A 12049-nucleotide genomic window follows, 5' to 3' on the forward strand; every position below is an offset into this window, starting at 1 on the left:
GTATCTGCCAGTTTTCTTCTTCGCCTTTCTTTCCATCGAAGGAACTGACTGCTGCTCCGTAGCTTCTTTCAATCAACGTCGATTAATCTCGATTTCGAGCAGCGTCTATCAGTTCCCCTTAACGTTCCCTTTTTTTCTTGTCCTTTCTTTTCGTTTCCTCATCGTCGTGGGGCTGACGGTGGTCCTTCTTTTTCTCCACGTGGAACGCTCGTGCACGCCAGACTTTCTCGGTCGCTTGGGGCCGGGACGGCGCATAATTATTCATCAGGGACTTTGCCTAATTCTCGCTCGTTAATCACCGTCTTCGAGAGACGCCGTAGATCCGGCCCAGTTCGGTCAACGACTGCCACGTGATCGACGGTTTAAGCTGTTTTATTGAATCGTCGTCGGTGTATCGCCGGTGTTGCTCCATTAAACACTGTACCAGGTGTTGCTTTGTTTTCTGACAACTTTATCCTGGTTAGGAAAGTACCGCTGAAAAGTGGTTCAACGTAGAATTGCGTGTCGACTTCTTTAATCTTTTCGTCTCCATTGTCGAGTACAGTTGTCAATCACGAAACAATAGGCTTTTTAAAATTGTTTCTCAGGTATTGCGATAACGACTTTACTAACAGTGATCGTCTGTATTAAGTTTCTATATGCCCGATGAATGTATAACAATATTTGAACGCTGTTTCATCTACACGCTTTAGATTTGCATATTCAACTGACGTTGCCATGAAGAATCCAAAGTCATTTGTGTTGTAAAAATATTCAAAAAAGAACCTCAATCCAATTTGACGACGTTGAATTTTTAGATACGATTAAAAAGTATTATTTGATCATTTTATTTAACCATCGAAATGGATTAATAGCAAAATACGATTTGTATTTAAACAGAAGGTCAACTTAAAAATTGATTTTAAATACGATTTAAAATAACAAAAATACGGATGCAAATAGTAGAAAATGATAAAACTGAAGAACGTATCAGAAAGAAAAATTACAGAAGAAAATCTATTCTCACTTTCACGATCCTGAATAACACGTGTCTCCATCCATATGTACTCCCGAGGCTGCATGGAGATGAAGAAAAGATGCTTGAACATAGAGAGACAAGTATGAATGTACTGGAACAAGAAAAGATACTGAAGACGTCTAAAGGTCTATCCCCATGAGAAAGTTTAGGATAAAAAGTAGGAAAGGATTTTAGAAGAGTAAATATGTCGACCAACATGCGATGGAAGAGAAAAAATTTGCTTTTTTATTTAACAATATAATATTTTTATTTAAAACCTACAACCGTAACGATGAAATTTCAACACGAGTTTGATTTTATTGAAGGGGTATAAAATTTCCCTTTTTTTTCCTCTCTGTCGCTTTTTTCCCTGGTACGGCGTAGAGCAAATGGTTGCTCGCAATTTTCCAGTTCGTGTGTAAAGCTATCTAGAGGATCGTTTTCGCGATTAGTTGGATCATCGGCGCAATGGGAGTCTATTATACGGATGGCTATTAATTGAATCCTGCGTCCGGTTCGTGTTATGTAACCGATATGCAAATAGATTGTCTGTTTCGTCGTGTGTCGCGCGCGGAATTAATTCCAGGAATTGTTTAACGAACGTACTACCGCAATCGGGAAGAGATGTCCGATAAAAATGATCGCGCAATACCAAACCGAGGATTTTATTCGAAATGCAAATAAATAGTATGGTTTATAACAGTGGATATAAAAGAAGAAAAAATGATTAAAAAGATATGTATCTCACGTTCATTTATACACTGAAAGATCTCTAAATCGAGCATTAATTCGAAGCGCCAATGAAAAGAAACGAGGCGACGATATCTTCTTCCGTGACGATGGATGAAGGCAGATTCTCATCTGCCAGGGACGAAGATCCTTTATTGCCGCTGTCCTACCGTGCTACCGAGCCATTCCAACGATGAAGTTGGTTTCGAAAGGGCGGAGATTCGTATCGAAACCGGATCGAAACAGTCAAGACTGTCGCCATCGCATATTGGAATAAAAACACGCAGCTTACGATTTCTACGTGGAGTTGTTTTTGCGCTTGAGAAAGGATTTTGTCCGCGTTTTATCCTTGGGCTGGGAGAATAACATTGGGAAGCGGTCGCAATCTCCGGGGAAAACGCGTGACTCGGTTGCTTAAATGCCCATTAATTATGCAAATCGAGCGATTGCCTCGTTCGCTTGTTTTCAACAAACTAGCGTTTCCACGGTGAATTTAGGGTCTCCGTAATTACTTTTACTGTAAAAGTTTCACAGTAATCGTAGCCCGAACGAAAAGATAAAAAGACAGGGTAGAAATTTCTATCAAGGTTTCTCTTCGATTGGTAGAAACCCTTATCAATGAAGAAAGAATGCATCCTATCGATCAGCGTGAGACTTCGTTCAGTCTCGCGTTCTTCTCTGCCCGTTGTCCCCTAAATTCGCTTCTTCACTTTTATTTCGGCCCGTTCATTAAGCCGTCACCCGGAAACGTATTTCAGCGGAAGGTCTGCGGTAAATGACGCCGTTCAATCCGTCGATAGATCGCAGAGAAAGTCAAGCCCGCTACTCCCTCTAATTACCTTGCGAGATTCGATGAAAATGTCCTTCTTGATTCTCCTTTCTTCTGATGGATTAATTTCTTTCTGAACGAATCTGTTTTTCCCTGAATTTAATGTGTTTTATAGATTTGAATCTAAAGTGAATCTATTTGGACGAACTGTCTGCAAGATAGAATTTATAGATACATCAATCATGATCCAAGTGATGTAATATTTCAGTAATATTCTAGTAATTAATATAATCAATGAGAAATCTGCTTGAAAGAGTAAGAGCATATTAATTATATTGAATATAATTTTTCTTCATAAACTTCTTATAAAATGGACTAGTTTTCAGAGAAAGAAAGAGGCATCGCCTCCAGCATCTTGCGTTAGAAACAATTGCTAATATCTGGAACCAAATGCATGTATAATATTGTCTACGAATCGCTGCAAGTCAGTTCTTACGAAGATCCTGCTTTGTCAAGGATCTTTTGGATTTTAAACCGTGAAAAGGTGAAGAGGGACTGAGGTGGCTCTTTTAAGCGTACTCCAATTAGACACGGATACGTAAGCTTCCCCCGCGGTAAATTAACTCCGCGAGACTCGGTGTCATGCGTGAGATTGATCGTCTCGGTCCTTCGGGCGAGACGATGTCCCGTGGAACAGTTTTCTTCTTGACGAGGATACAGCCGCGTGAAATGCAGAACGACGCTTTGTGCGACGGACAGCAGAGAAATTGTGCGTCGTGGCCGGGGGGACGGAAAAAATGGTCGCCGTGTGCGACGTAGGAAGACGTACGCTCGAGATGCGAGTATCGCGGTCACCGTTCCCTGGGACCATGATGGATTCACCATGAGAATCAAGTCGTTGTCTAGAGGTTAACCGCGAGTCAAGGAAACTTGCTTTTTAGAGTTTAACTTCTTCTGTATTTCGTACTTTCTCTGTATTTGGTCCAATTATTCGCTATCCTTTTAAAGAAAAAGCAATAATAATTATATTGCAGGTGGAAGATTCCTGGGGATATATAAAAGGTTCTGCATTTGTTATTTTGCTGTTGTTTCTAGAGAAGTCGTTTATTATGTCACACTTAATTTAAGTGACAACGAGTGTTTGAAATATTCGAAAGAGTGTGCCGAGTTTTTAAAATTAGAATGTATAATTAGTGGGAGTTTAATCTGCTTATTTATAAAGAATCTTTTAGAACTAAAAAGATCTTGATAATATTTCTTGAAGGTACTCAAATACCAGAAATAATTCTACGAAAATTCCTATCGATTTCTCAAGCAGAGAACCACTCGACGAACATATTTCAACGCAGTAATTTCTTTCGTACATCTTGCGAAGAAGACGTTGCAAATTACGATAGATAGAGAGATAGAGAGAGAGAGAGAGAGAAAGAGAGGAAGACAGAGTAGCATAACCATAACCGGGAACAATGTCGGGAATTCCATTTCTTCCTTTCTCGATGCAACCATTTAGATGTGCGGGGACACGAGAAGCGTAGGATAGTACAAAAGGACTTGCAGCGTGTTTGGATGGCGACCGGTGTGTGTTCGTTGCACGAAAGAGAAGGCTCCATGGGAAGAGCGAAGAGTCGCGCAGGCCCTGATTACACCATAAATCGAATCTCGGCCGACCACGCGGAACCTCGGATTAAATGAAATTCCTATGCCATCTCGTATATCTTTCGATGCGACGCTGGTGTTCGGTAACGAGTATTACGCCGATGTAACGTTTTCCATTTGGAATCGTTGCTCCTTGATCCACTACACGGTGGCTTGCTTCTAAGCTTATACGTGCGCTCGTAGTAACGTCGTTGTTGCTGAACCGGTAATCGTACATTTCGCTGTCACGGTGTATTAATTAATTTAAAAGGCCATTCAAAGAGAAGAACAAAGCGTACGACAAATATACTACACATTCAGCGTTCTTCAGGGGATAGATGCTGTCTTACGGTGAGATTGGAATGGTTATTTTTATATGTATGCGAGAGGCAAAGTGATTCATGTCCTATTTTATTATTTCTCAGGAGAGTAGAAAGAAAAGTGCATTCAGACATTTTTCGTATAGAAATGTATTAACTATATGACTGTATGTTGTAATACATTTATTTGCATATGTAAAAAGATTATTATTTTCTTAGTCGTTATAAAATAGTTGAGACAGTTTGTAAAAAGAGAAGGGAAAGAGGAGAGAAAATACGGCTAGAAAGTAACGTTCTACTTAAACTAGTCTTAAACGGCATTAAATCTTCTGCATTTGCGGTGTAACGTAAACCGATTTCTATTATTCTAATAAAACGAGAAGCGATAATGTACGTAATTCAATTTACAAAAACATGGAGTGGTTTAGCCTGGCTCTCAAATACAGATTTGTTCCGACAATCTGACTCTTGCATCGCATCGGTCGATGTTATTACAGGAAAGAGAAACGCGTACACAAAGACAAAACATGCGCAAAGAGAATGGACGGAGCGTGGTCAGCGTGAACTTGAAGCGTGGGCGACTGGTTAAGAGATCTACAAGATCGATAAAGTCCTCTGGATGTAGCGACTGCCAGTGGGTCCATCGACAATGCGAGCCGATCACATCCAACGATCGAAATCTGTCGTTCCAATTGGAACTGTGGCAATCTATAGAAACGCCAACGAATTCCTACCTTCCGTTGTTATTCTTAAGCCTAAAATTGTTTCATCAATCTTATTATTTTAATTTTCTATTGCGTATGAACATCGGGAACAAAAAGTGTGATCAAATAATATAATAAAAAGGCGATTTTAAAATTCAGCGTATTCTTCATCCTTTGAAACGTTTAAAGAATATCGCTAACATTAGTTATATGCGAGTTAGACTGACGTAACAGTTAAGAAAATATTATTCGTTTCTAACAAAACATTGTAGATTAATCAAAATATTTCTTCTTAGCTCGAGTAACGTAAAAGTTAAAAAATTGCAAAAGGTGCACTTGTTCAGATATCGACATATCTAACTACTTAGATATTTTGACATTTAAATAGTTGCACATTAAAACGTGGATATGTCATAGGATACAAATATCATTCGAAGAATTACACAACAATCTCCAGAACCCATCGACTTTTTACTTTGCACAATTCTTCCATACAATTCACTAATACTTAAAAGTAATCGAGGAAATCTTCAATTTTCCCGCTACAAAGTAGCGAGTTGCGGGGACGTAATCCCGGTGACCGAGAAGGAGCTTAACGTACCTTTCTTGTCGCGGTTGAAGCGTCGAGCAAAGACGACATTGTACCACGAAAAGCTCCGTTGGCGAGCAAGTTCTCGTAACGAAACCGGAGAGAGTCCGAGTCCCACCGTCACGACGTCGTGGCGTTGGACGTATCTGGCTTTGGAAAGTTTTTAACGAGCTTTCTCGCTGGTCTTTTCCACGAGACTGAAGCCGGTGTTTACTTTGTCGAAGTCCAGGCGACGCTGGTACCCGTAGATGGGAAATCTTGCGGTATGCCGTGGCTTGTTATTTGTCTTCGTCTACTCTTTCTCTCTTTTGCTCGATGGCGAAAAACCGTGCTCGTGAAACTAAAATGCGCGTCGCTGGAAAGCATTCGGATTGCTCGTGTTTGACATCCCGCCTCTGGAGCCGATGTCAATTAAATCGCGAAATTGAATTCTGTCGGGTATTAGTGTCAATTAAAATTGAATCGCCTTTTGACGTTCATCGATGAACTTCTCGTTTATTAAACGTGTTGCAGATGCAATAAACTGTCAGACACTTTTGTTAAAATATCGATAGATTATCTGGAAAATCGATATCAACGTTTTATGGTGAAAAGAAAAGATGTGAAATAGTTGGAGAATGTAAAGGATAAGTTTCGTTAACTGCTTGAATATCTAAGTGGATGTTTGTCCCGATGTTTTAATTGGTACATGCAGACAGGGTACTGCTTACCGAATACAAGTTCATTTTCAGCAACAAACTACTTCCGGGCAAACCACGCCGAAAACTTTGCTCGTTATAAGAGACCAAATGGATATAGGAGGATTGAGGTATGACGTTAATCCGGTGACAAATCGCAAGTGCGAGTGCATGGAGCACGAGTTCATCCAAGGGAGTCTTCCGTGCGTGTATTCAAACGACAAAATACTCTGGCAAAGAGATATTGTAATCCTTCGACTTAATTGCGTATTGTTGCGCTAAACGAGAAATAGAAGTAGCAGAAACAGAATTACTTAACTAAGTAATTAGATAGCTAGACTTGAAGAATTATAACTTAACTTACATCATTATGTCATAGATGACTACGAAAGTAAATTTCTTACCTCCAGAATATTAATTTCGCAAATATTAAATATATTGCCATAAATATTATCGATGATTTTTATCGCTTAAAATATAGAACAGAGAGTAAAACAGGGTTATTTGTGTCTAGTTTCAACATTTTTAATCAATTTTATCCGTAACTTTGCACAGAATAATCAAACTTGTATATTATAAAACGCTATTAGTCTTTAATATGATAACGAAAAAATGAGGAAATATCGTATATTTCAAATTCAGCGAAACAAGATATTAAAGGTAAGAAAATGATTGAAATAATTTTAGAATTACAGGCAACATTGGATATAGAACGAGAGAATAATGCAACTACATTTAGTAAGACAATAGGAATACGCTGAAACGAAATTGTTTAATTCGAAGAAATGTCGGTTTGACCTATGACCCAACAGTGTCGACAGAGAAGGATTGAATATATAATATCGTAATTCATCCACCAACAACAGATCGCTTGTCTCACTGTCCGAATCACGGAGTTTTGTCTTTTAATGGGGGTACGTTAACTCGTGACGATGAAGCTGCTACGTTAATCCTTTGACAGTTCGAAAACGACTATTTGTCGTGCTAATGTCACGCGAGAGAGCGGAAACTAGAGGACAGAGGCGAAGAAAAGAGAGAAGGAGAGGGTAGGAATAGGAGGATGACAAGGGGTGACCCTCGCGCTGCTGTCCTACCCTTTGTTTAAGCTCTGTCAAGCGAGATACATTTTCCGTTTCGCGCGGAGGGTGCAAAACGATTGTTCGACGTTGGAAGCCCGCACACGACAGCATCCTTCGGTTGCATTTACGCACATGACCGCGCCCATCTATCCTAATTCCTCCATCCTCAGGATTTATCCCTCAAAGAAATCGTCCCGACAGCGTAGAGATCATCCGGATCGCAGTCACGAAATGCCACCTACCGATCGCTTGCCCGTTGGTTTTGCTCCGTTGCGCTCCCGCGGACCCGACTCACTATACCATTTCTGTTTGCGACAGTAAACTTTGAAGCACCCCTATTGGTACGTCTATAGTACTTGGAAGTGGGTGGAACTATTTTTTACGGATAAGTTGATCCAAAATGCGTCGTAAATAATATCACAGAGAAAAGTAGTAAAAATGGTACGTTTACGGAAGTATTACAGTTTAGACGATTGGTAGTTTGGTATGATCGTTAGCGAAGCGATTTCTTACGGATAAGTTGATCCTAAATGCGTCGTGAATAATATAATAGAAATGAAAAATACAATTGCACCCTTTCGAAGATACAGTATATTTTGGATTATTCGGAGATTGGTACGATCGAAAGTAGAACAAATTCTTATGGATAAGTTGGTTCAAAGCGCGTCGTAAATAATAGAATAGTATATACTATATCTTGGATTATTGAAAATACATGTAGTACGATAGAAAGCGAAGCAATTTCTTTTGAATATTTCATCGAAAATACATAAATAATACGATCAAAATAGAAATATCTCCCTCCCGAGACACACTATGTTTTATATATCACATATTATCCATATTCATACCCAAATAATGAGCGAAGATCAGTATCAAGCGATTTTAATTTCACATTTGAATTTGGTCATAATTCCAGCTAAAGAAAAATGTGGAAGACCGTGTTCGTAGAACAACAGACGTGCCGACGTCTATATATCGGACATTCCTGCGCAAATTTAATTACCAACTCTTTCGATAATCCGGATCCGATATTAGATGGATAAATAGGGTAAAAACGAGAGGGTATCCGGTAGTTAATACAGCGATTTTCTCCAACGACGCCTGATCGTGCTGTACCTGAACATTGGAGTCGCGGGGGAAGTGGGTGGTTGGTTAGGTGGCTAGATCGGCATGCAGGTGTAATCCGTGCCGCTCAATCGCGGCCCGACTATGGCGAGAATCGGTTGTAGCGGGAATCGGTATTAGCACTCCCCGATTATGTAAAGCCCGAGCGATTATGGAGATCGAATTAAGCTCGTGGCGTGCGTTCGCGCGTTCAACGAGCTTGACGCGTGAAGAGAGGGTTCTCCCGCCACTGGTCACGATGGGGATGGCGGTACAGGATAGAATGAGAAGGAATGGAAGGGGTTCGTGAGTGCTTGCGGCGATGGTTGCGCGGGGGTGGATGGGTGGCGGTGGCAACGGTAGTAGCTGGACGCGAACGTAGTCGACGGTAGGGGATTGCAATTCCCGTAAATTAAAGGACAATCGAGCCGAGGTCACCCCCGTCTATTGTTACTAGCTCTGCTTCGAACGGTGCAACCGGACAATGCGCATCCAGTGAGTTTCACCCTCGTATTTCATGTAACTGCCAAACGCTCGTGGCTTCCGACACGAAAGAGAAACGGAGAGAGACTTTGCAGATAGATGGATAGATAGTAACCGTGAATGATGAAAGAGACGCAACAAGAATGAAGCAGAAGGCTAGAGTCGGAGGGGTGATAGTTGAACGACGACGACGACGACGTTATCGAGGGTTGAAGGACTAAAGGGGTGGCAGAATAGCTAGACCGACTCGTGTTTTAAGCTCGTTACACCATGGGTAAATCGACAAGTTCTAGAGTCGGCTTAACGCCACCACCTGCCACCTGCTGGGTCTTGCGTTTGCACAGCCGAACCAGTCGGTTCTCTCTCAAGTTAGACTGGATCTTCTTGGTTTACCTCGGAATCACGACGGTTTGCCTCGAGTTACGGTCCCGCTTTGATCTTCGGCTTCGATAAGTCGCGAAAGGATCGCCGTCCTCGTGCCGATTGGTCGGGTAAACTTCTACAAGTTTCTAGGCTGGATTTCCGATGTCGTTTGCTCTCCTAGCCGGAGATCGGTCGGTAATATTTTAAAAGAGTCAAGGCTACGTAAACGCTGTTCTTCAGGCTTTCACCACGGTGGAACAGAGGATTTCTTTCGATCTTATAGCTCGAGTAATCGATCCAACATACTTTGTAATTTATTTCCTCGAGTTAGAAAGGATTTAGTAATGTAATTAATATGTTTCTTGGATTCAACTACTTACTATTTTCTATTGTTAACAAATGTTTTAAGTTTAATAAAGATACGAATGACTCCGTGTTATACAGCTTTTATTCCAGAAATGCGACTGTTAAAATCGATATAAATATCCTTAGATTAACGCGCGATCTCTGGTTTCAATTTCATGTTACAAATTTTCTTGCAATATCAAAGCCTTTTTTATGTACTTAAACGATCATTGATCAAGTTGGCTAAACAACGATTTATCTTCTCATCTAGTCATACATAATCATAAATATTAATTTATCTAGCCATGTAGCCAAATTAAATTCTCCAATCTCTAGTCTTATCACGTCTTGAAAAAACTCCCCTGTCCATGCAATTCCACCCTTCTACCGAGCCTCCACTCGCTATTAGAGCCCATCGAAGTTCTTGCGCGGCAATTAAGGCCGCGACGGGGCGTAGCCAGCCAATAAATCACTGATCAATAAATTAGCGGACTGGTTGAAGCTCGGAGGTGACTTTATCTTCGCGGTGGCATCTCGGCGGTGGCCGGCCTGGGATAGGTAAAGGAAAACGGAAGCTGGCCCCAATAAAACACTAGCCACCCGACGCTCTTACGTTTACGTCTGCGTTCACGTACGGCACTCGAATCTCTCTCTCTCTTTCTCTCTCTTTCTCTCTCTCTCTCTCTGGTGCACGCGCTAATCTGCATTTTAAATGTCCGTACTTCCCAGCCCCGAGCGGCAACCGCCGATAACAGAGAGCCGAAACTCACAGACGCGGCCACCGCCTCACCACCAGCAGGGGTCTTCTTCGACCCCTTTCGGCGTAGGGAACGCCGGATACGCCACCGGATACTTGGCGAGTACGTTTTCGCGCCCACGAGCCAGAGATAAAAGTACCTAACGCCTGGACGAAGCATCGCTACGTCGAGAGCCTGTCCAGGCCAGACCTTCGTTCAACCTGACGCCATTGTTCGCTCCTCTTTTTCGAGATTTCGCCATCCTGGAGATATTAATATCCGGTCCGGTTACGGTCGAGCGTTATTTTCGAGTTGGACTGCCTCTCTCGTATTTTCGCAACGTATCGTACTGGATTATCGCTTCCTTCGCTAAGGCGTACTCTCTCTGAACATCTTTTTTTTTTTGCGGTTGAATATACGAGCACCGTGGTTTATTGCAATTTTTGTAAATTTGTTTCTGTCCTAGGTGGAGAGAAAATTGTGGGCGCGATTAAATCATGTCGTGCAGGAAGCGGAGAATGTTTCTGAAACGCAGAATTCTTACAGTTCCGACTCTCGTAATTATTTTTGTTGAGCTATCTCTTTAAAATAGTAGGTCCACGACTGTGTTACTGTGCATGTGCATATACATTTCAAGATGAATGACGGAGTTATGAATGATACGTGATCGAGTATCGGACGAACGTTCGATATAAACAAGATGTAACAAATAAATTGACAGAATACATTATGTGGATGCGCAGTGCCACATATAGATTTGACTACATGGCAAATGTTTTTACGAGACATCGAAGCATCTTGATCGAAACGTACAAATTGAAATACTAATTGCGCAGAAATACTATTGGCTACTTAATCAAATTCATTTCATTTACTATCGATAAACGCACATATCTATGAGAGACAGTAAAATTTTCATGACGTATAAAATAGGAATTGGTAATAAAGTGAAACCAGTTTGCTAGGTTTCGATCTGTCGCAAAGACGTACGTACAAGGAGGACGGCGGGAAACGTGGCCGTGGATCGGCGGAAGTGAGACGTCGCGGTGCTTCTCGCCGACATAAATCACCATTGTCGGTCGCCCTGGCTCGAAGAAACGCTCGATTTTACGGTCGCCTCGAACTGAATGGGACAAGAGTTACGACGACGCATCGAATGCATCGAGCAGCAGAGTGAGGGAGAACTCGACGAAAGGGGAAGATGACTCACAGCCAGCCAGCTCGTTGGCTAAATGGCCAGAGATCATGGCGTGCATGGCTGAGGGGAAAAAAAAGGTTCCACCCCGTATCGTCGACTTTTCATGCGTGTGCATCCGCCGAGCCGAGCAGATCTCACTCGGAAACGCGAGAGAACACCGTGTTTCACCTTTGTTGCGACACCCTCTCTCCGAACGTATTCAAAAGGATAACTCTGGATGTGTTTCGCTTTCCCTAAAAATCTGGCGCCAGCGCCTCTTCTATGTCGCGCGAAATTAAATACTCCCGCATGATCCCCGTTGTATCTTCTCTCGTATA

The sequence above is a fragment of the Bombus fervidus genome, chromosome 4 (assembly GCF_041682495.2).
Source record: "Bombus fervidus isolate BK054 chromosome 4, iyBomFerv1, whole genome shotgun sequence".
Classification (NCBI taxonomy): Eukaryota; Metazoa; Arthropoda; class Insecta; order Hymenoptera; family Apidae; genus Bombus; species Bombus fervidus.